We start from the raw sequence: 8479 nt of genomic DNA on the forward strand, positions 1-8479 counted from the left end.
ACCCATGGGGAGCTGAACCATCTTTGCTGCGCCACCATCAACCCGAGTGGACCAAAACCGCAGCGTTGGTCACCCATTGCCGAACACCATGGGTGGCGTCACGATAAAACACCACATAACTATTCTCTATTTTTATGACACGGCCAGGGCCCATGGAAATGGATCACGGCCCCGTGACCTCCCCCATAGAACTGTCTGGTCCGATTCCGGGTACCCCAGGGCCCTAGTGGGCGCATCACATTCATCAGTCCCAGTGTTGGTGTTTTACCAAAAAAAATTGCAATTTTGGACGATACTTGTCATGGGACTAAAGCTGAATAAATGAAAACCTACAGTAATATGCCTACTGCATTACTACTTCAACATATTTTTTTTAAACCTGCTATTCTTACCCTTCAATTATCCCATGCCTTTTAAAACTTGCATCTCAAGCTGTAGTCGTTTAAAGGGGTTGTCTGGGAATTTAATATAATGGCCTATCCTTAGGCTAGGTCATCAATGTCTGATTGGTGGGGGCGGGATATCCATTGCACCAAGGCTCTGTCGTCTCAAGAGGTGAAAAGACCCTTCTAACACAAGAAGTAGAAACCAGAATTATAAATAACAGATGGTAGTTGTGGTGCCCAAAGAGCTTGAAGCAATGCCTCTGGACAAAGCGTTTCATGCCTGCAAGTTGCCTACTGTTTTAAAACCTGGAAACATGGGAGACCTCCTGAACTTGAAGAGTTGGCAAATTCTCTGGACTCTACCCACAACCATCTGAAGCAAAATGGAAAACCGCAATTCTGGAAGTCGTGTGTCCAGGCTTCTTGGGAAGGGAGTAGAGGAATGGTGGGTCAAAAAGTAGTCAAGGAAATGGGTGAAACGATTCAAATGCAAAACTATTGAACTTCCTAAGGTCATCATCCAAAAATGAGCAAGTTATAATATCCTACAAAATATGGAAAATATTAAAATAACACAAAACAGGCTGGATATCTGCACTGAAGTACAAAGAAGAACACGTAAAATGATGCTCTGTAATGGAATAGCAAGGAGAAGCGTACAAAAAAATATGAGTTTTAAATTGAAAAAGGCACAAAAGAAAATGCATTGCTAAAAGTAATCGAATCATGAGGGCTGTCTGAAAAAATTTTTTTTTATCAAATTTATCATATCAAATGAAACAATGTAATGTCACAATTACCTCTTTTTGTGAGAAATAATGCCCTGTTTTAAGTGAAAAAATGGGTCATGCGAGAAGCAATGCAAAAGATAATATGAGCAAAAGGACTGACAAACAAAATTAACCCTAAATAAGTAAAAAAAATTAACTTTAGAAATTTACATTTAACTTTTTTTTTCAAATAAATTATGTCCCATCTGGGCAACCCTTGCTCAAATACCCTTCTAGGGTATAACAATGTCATAAAAGGGTAGACTCTTTAAACCAGGGTGGAGATCCTGGAGGGCTTCAGCCATCCATGTACTATAGGGATTACCATTCATCTCAATAACAGCAATGTCATACTAGGTGTTAGGTGTCAGATTCCAACCTCTGCACAGGAGGAATCTTCAGCCTTGCCTTCTGTGGTCTCCCATTCAGTCCCGACTGCAGAAGAGGCTGCTCAGCAAAGGCGTCGTTCCTGGTGTCTTGTTCAAGCTAGTGCGGTCAGGTTGGTTGCTGCTGCCACCTCTGGTCCAGCTTTAGCAATCCACACTAGTCAGCAGCGAGCAGCTCCAGAGGCTAAGTCCTTTTTGCAGCCTACTGAGTATGCCCGTGGGACGACCTCAGTGGTCGGAGGTCACATGCTCAAGTCCTCAAGCAGATCGGATTGGACCATCAGAAAGGTCCCGGAAGGACGCTGCTATAAAAGGTTCGCATGGCTGCTTGGCCATGCGCTAATATAGACTCTGATGGTTAGTTATGTGTGTGATGACGGATGTATGAGACTGGTGCCTGACTCATTATGAAACCCCTACCCTCGGTTGTGTATGAGTGTATGAGTTAGGGTTTAGGGAGATAAAGTCAGTGCCAGTAGTGGCATAATCTATGTGCCACAGAGCATCCCGCTCTCCACACCAGTTTAAGCACCAGATAATGCCAGTCAGCACAAGGCACCACTGGACCACATGTGCAGCAGCGTTCCTCGCAGCGGCGCCGTGTGCAAGTCAAGCACCTACCTCCCCACTCTGTGTGGATAGTGGCGTCCACTGAACTGGTGCAGTGCGCACGTGGTGCAATTATATTATTTAGTTCAGGCATCGCAGTTGCGGTGTTGAACGCTAGTGGGACTACAGGGACTCTAACCCTGCATCCTTGGGGCAGAGTCCTGTGTCTCTTAACTAGTGTTCACCTTGCCGAGCCCTGTGAGGTTCACAGGCTCTGGCACTTGTGTTCTCCAGCTGTTTGCAGTAACAGAGTTTGCTCCTGTACACACCGGGTCAGCAGTTACCCTGCCGGTGTTCAGTCTGTGTTCACCATTACCGAGCAGCAGTATACCATCTTTGCACGGTGAACTCCAGGTTGTGAACGCACATTATTATTATATTTTATTTGGTGCGTTCCGCCAACACTAACACTAGGTATATTTTACCTGTTGGCTATTTTATGTGAAATTGATTTTCCTGCTGAATTTACTCTAGTTTTTTTTCCAGGAATTACCATAGAAATTTTCCTGCTTCAAAGGGGTTTTGTTGACTTTGAACAAACTTTTTGTTAAAAGGATTCTTGGTTGATAAACTGATCACAGGGCCATCTACAATCTATGGTGGGAACCAAGTGGCAAGCATTCAATCTCCTCACAGCTGAACCACAAAACAAATTAATTATTGCACAATATTCGTTGAAATCAATAAACGGTCTACGTAATATATACTTCCCAATAGAGGCGGCTTTACTGAGACAATAGATGAAGTAGTCTTAGCAAAAGTATGCCCAAAAGTAGGCATTTCCATACATTTTGGGGGAATTTCTATGTAAACTAGGACTTGATTTAAATATTCCAAGTTTTGCCTGGTCAATATAGGCAAGTATTGTAATACATGACTGTTCTGGGTCCTCCTGGGTAATATCCAATCTAAACTCTCTAATAGAGTCCTTGTAATTCATTTTCAAAGACAGACAGCCCCTTTGAGCTTGGGCACTAGCAAAAAGTTGTTAGCCATATTGTCTTTTTTTCTGCTAAAAGGAATTTATCACTAGATAATTGCCACCTTTTGTGAGAGCAATATAATGAAGAGACAAAGACCCTGATTCCAGCGATGTGTTACATACTAGGCTGCTTGCTGTAGTTTTGATAATCTTCCTATAAAACAGTGATTTTATCACTAGTATACCTACTGCCATGTAGTCCTCCATATTAATGAGCTCTGTATAACCTCGCCTCCACCACTGATTGGCAGCTTTTTGCCTATGCACAGTGTACACAGAAAGTGGCCAATCAGTGGTGGGGGCAGGGTTATATACATATATATTTTGTATAACCACCCTTACCTAAACTAACTGATGCTGTCTTAAAGGCGCACTTGCACAAACTGATGTTGTAAAACTATAGTCTGGTGTATGAGTAACCATTTATTCCAAACAAGTTAAAGTGATCATCATTTTCATATATAGTTTGAAACAGTTATGAACTGAAACAGAAACAGTTGTGTTGGAGGCTTAAATCTGGATAAGAAACAACCAAATTCTGCTGTAAAAATGAAGTTGTGGAAACAGGTCATACATTATTGCAACACTGAGCACAGCAACATGACACAAGGTAGTTATACTGCATAAGCAAGGTCCCTCCCAGGAAAATGATTTCAAATGCAGACTGGGGCTTCAAGATGTGCTGCTTAAAGGGACTATCAGCACAGAATGACTGTTCAAACCAAATACAGGCACTCGGTGCATAGTGGCGGGGTCAAACATTTAAATACACCTTCCCACCTGCTCTTTTCCTAGAATTGAGCGAATTTTTTCTGATTCGATTCCAAATATTGTTTTTGCAATATTCGAACACAGCCGAACGTCATTAGTGTCAATGGGAGTAGAAATTACCGAATATGTTCGTAAACAATCATCAAACATACATTTGGCACGAATAGGGTTAAACTATGCCATGAATATGTAAAATTTAGATTCGGCAACCAAATCTGAACAAATTTTCTCAACTCTATTGTTTCCCTTCTGTCTCCTTCCTTCTCTGACTCTATGAATCCAGAGTTGTCAATCAAATAAAGGGGTATGGTTGAGATAGAGGGGACAACAAGCAGGTGAGAAGGTGTATTTAAATGATTGGCCCCTCAGTGAAGTACCCAGTGTGGGTGGCTTAGCTTGAGTAGTCCTTCTGTGCTGACAGAGTTCCTTTAAGCTTTTCTGAAAAATTCGGTAGATGGACTACGCAGAGGACTGGAGCAACAATCCTCAGCCAATAAAACAGTGAATCAGAGGATAGACATATTGTGCTTACTTCCCTTCAAAATTGGAAGATATCAAGCAGTGCCATCAGCTCAGAACTGGCAGCAATCAGTGGGATGCAATTATTCTCATCAACTGTTAATTTTCTGCCCAGAAGTGGTTTTCATTGAATAATTGCGGCCAAAAACCCATACTTTCTACACAACACAAAGTCACCCATAAAAATATAGGAACTAAGGTAGCAGAAAAATGGCAGCAGGAGCTTTGGATTGTCAAGTCAAAATGTGAACTATTTGTCTGCAACAGGAGGCAGTTTCTGTTAGAGTGGCACTGTAATGAGGGTCTGCAGGAACAGTGGTGCACGGTCGAGGGTCCTACAAGTTTGGGGTTGCAAGTTAGAAAATTGAGTTGAGGATTTCAGGATTTGGTCAGAATTAATGGTATCTTCAATGCTGTGAAATCCAGGCAGATTCTTATCGTGTAATTCAATCAGAGAGATGTTTGATTGTCTCCAAATTTATTCTGCAACAGGAGAAAGACCCCAGACATACAGCCAATATCATTAAGAACAAGGAGTCCTGATCTTGATGTTGCTGCCCCAAAGAGCCCTGATCTCACATCATCCAGTCTTTCTGAGATCACATGAAGAGACAGAAGTATTTGCACCAGCCTCAAACACAGAAGATCTGGGGTCAGTTCTCCAAGATGCTTGGAATATCCTCCCTGTCGAGTTACTTAAAAAACCTAGAGGAACCGACGCTGTTTTGAAGGTAAAGGGCGGTCACATTAACTATTGATTAGATTTAGATTTCCTTGTGCATTTTGTTGCTTGATAAAAATGAACACATTTATGAAAGAATTCTTACTTTGCAAAAGATTTAAGTTGGTGTGGAAAAATGCTGCACATTATTGTATACTGTATATGAGGGAGTTGAATGCAGAAAACTCGTGTACAGCATTTAGCAATAAAGGTTCTTATAGAAACAGTAATGTGACAAAATAAGAGCTAATTTTGCGCATCAGATTTAGAATGGAAAGTATTCATGTTATGTGTATGCAATGCCAACAAGGATTTTATGATTTTCCCGAGACTGTAAAGTCCCATATCTTGTCATAAAAACACAAAAACAAATACAATTCCTGAAGGTTTATCTAATACAGTCTTTCCAGATGTGCCTACCTCTCTAATATACACAATATTGGTTATGAAAGTAATCCCTTGTGTTACTAAGATTAGGGAGCTTGCTTGTTGATGCGTTTGCGTGTTTCGTGATGAATGGAAATGCATGTAACACTTTGACAGACAGACACTGGCAGTCCTGAAGCTTAGCTGGGAATATTCCTGGTCTTTGTATAGATAAAAGCTTAATACATTCTTTACACATTTGCGTCAGAGGTCTCATTTGTATTTTATCATATTTGACAAGAAAAATAAAATTTCCTGTGAAATGACAGACTTCCTGGTAGAACCTGAAGGATAAAATTGAATGTCAATGAGATCCAATTAGCTCCGATGCTGTCAGTCTTATGATGGATTTCAGACTGGACTTCCTCTTATTGGTATAATATATGTGTATGTATGTATGTATGTATGTATATGTGTGTGGCGCCCTGCATTGTCAGATGTCACAAATGTCTGTGAGCTCTGATGGTGTGATAAGCTAGCTCTTCAGCCAGTTTTACACACAGAGATGTAATTAGTGTAAGAGCCACTGTGAAAACTGGTGGATAGTAGCCCCCCCGCAGGAGAACTACCAAGCCCAAGAGAAGCAACCCTACACCCATGGGATTGAGTGGTGCTGGAGATGAAGGAAGACAGCAAGTACCTTCGCCGTGGTCACTTTTGGGACTCAAGTGAAATCTGTGCAGCCACAGGGGCCACAGTGTCCTGCGTGGTTCAAGAAGAGCCCAACTGCCAGACGGCACCAGTTAGGGATCCGAGGAGAGATACCTTGATACGTTCCTTAGTTGTCAGCATTGGGAAGAGAGCTGAGGTACTTTCCTGTAAGCCTGAGGTGCCATGGATGCCAAGGTCCAGGCTGAGAGACGTTTTAGTGCATGTATAGTGCTATATACATCAGGAGTGAGGAGAGTTACTACACATTGCTAGAAAAGATCTGGATTCATCACACCACGAGGGGCTGTTGGCTTAGTGTGCGGAATAACTGTGGAGAGCTGTAATCATCATCATCAACTGCTCCAGTAAAAGTGGTTTGTTTTTCCTGTTGTCCCTGAAGTTTGGATATTGCTTACTGAGACAGGCCAATCCTGCAACCCTTCAACAACATCTCCCTTTTTATTCCACTGAGGACTGCCCGTCAGCTAGCGAGACCACAGTGACCCTGCTTGATGGAGGCCGACCCAGATATACACTCACTGGCCACTTTATTAGGTACACCATGCTAGTAACGGGTTGGACCCCCTTTTGCCTTCAGAACTGCCTCAATTCTTCGTGGCAGAGATTCAACAAGGTGCTGGAAGCATTCCTCAGAGATTTTGGACCATATTGACATGATGGCATCACACAGTTGGCGCAGATTTGTCGGCTGCACATCCCTGATGCGAATCTCCCGTTCCACCACATCCCAAAGATGCTCTATTGGATTGAGATCTGGTGACTGAGGAGGCCATTTGAGTACAGTGAACTCATTGTCATGTTCAAGAAACCAATCTGAGATGATTCGAGCTTTATGACATGGCGCATTATCCTGCTGAAAGTAGCCATCAGATGCCTGTTCTTAGCTGAGAGGAGTGGTACCCAGTGTGGTCTTCTGCTGCTGTAGCCCATCTGCCTCAAAGTTCGACGCACTGTGCGTTCAGAGATGCTCTTCTGCCTACCTTGGTTGTAACGGGTGGCAATTTGAGTCACTGTTGCCTTTCTATCAGCTCGAACCAGTATGCCCATTCTCCTCTGACCTCTGGCATCAACAAGGCATTTCCGGCCACAGAACTGCCGCTCACTGGATTTTTTTTCTTTTTCGGACCATTCTCTGTAAACCCTAGAGATGGTTGTGCGTGAAAATCCCAGTAGATCAGCAGTTTCTGAAATACTCAGACCAGCCCTTCTGGCACCAACAATCATGCCACGTTCAAAGGCACTCAAATCACCTTTCTTCCCCATACTGATGCTCGGTTTGAACTGCAGGAGATTGTCTTGACCATGTCTACATGCCTAAATGCACTGAGTTGCCGCCATGTGATTGGCTGATTAGAAATTAAGTCTTAACACACAGTTGGACAGGTGTACCTAATAAAGTGGCCAGTGAGTGTATATATATAAACACATACACACGCAAACAATAGTCTTATCCCCATATCCCTTCTTGATTCCTTACAATAGTTTTCACTCTGTACATTGTTTCAAACATAGTTGTTTAAACTCCTTTTGAAAAGATTTCCCTGATTGTTCACACTATTCTTTAAGGCTAAGAGCCTACGATGAGTTTTTGGTGAGTTTTTTTGCACTACATATTTTTTTTAAATGCAAGTAACCAAATTTACTTAATGGGTGCAGAAATGGTGCAGAAAATCTGTAACACTGAAAACAGACCAAGAGCTCATTGTGAGAGTGTAGCTTAATGGGAAGGGGCCGTGTTTTTTGATAATTTAATGTAAAAAAGAAAGTAGTATAAAAAGATATTGTCACCTAAGCTTGATTCAGTGGTGTTTATGGCTTTTTTTTTTACTGTTTTAATGCAGCCACTGGGGGCTGCCATTTTACCTTTCTGGCTGCTGAACGACGCTTTCCATGCTCATTTACGGCAGTCCCTGGGCATAAGGCCTGTTTCACACTTACGTTTTTCCTGTGCGTTGGCAGCCGCTAAAATGGCGGATAACGGATCCGTGGGCGATGAAACACCAACGGGATCCACTGGACCGTTGGTGTGCCAGGATCCGTCGATTTCGGAATTTTAAAGGAACCGCGGCTGAAAAGAAAAAATAACTACGGGTGATGTAACTGTCAGAGGAGGCGAGATCTCAGGCGATGTCGCGGTGAGTGGAGGCGAGATCTCGGACGATGAGGCGAGATCTCGGGCGATGAAGCGGTGAGGAGAGAGAGAGAGAGACAGAGAGAGAGATTTTTTTTATCCAGCA

The sequence above is a fragment of the Dendrobates tinctorius genome, unplaced genomic scaffold, assembly GCF_039654945.1.
Source record: "Dendrobates tinctorius isolate UK_male_01 unplaced genomic scaffold, ASM3965494v1 ptg000086l, whole genome shotgun sequence".
Lineage (NCBI taxonomy): Eukaryota > Metazoa > Chordata > Amphibia > Anura > Dendrobatidae > Dendrobates > Dendrobates tinctorius.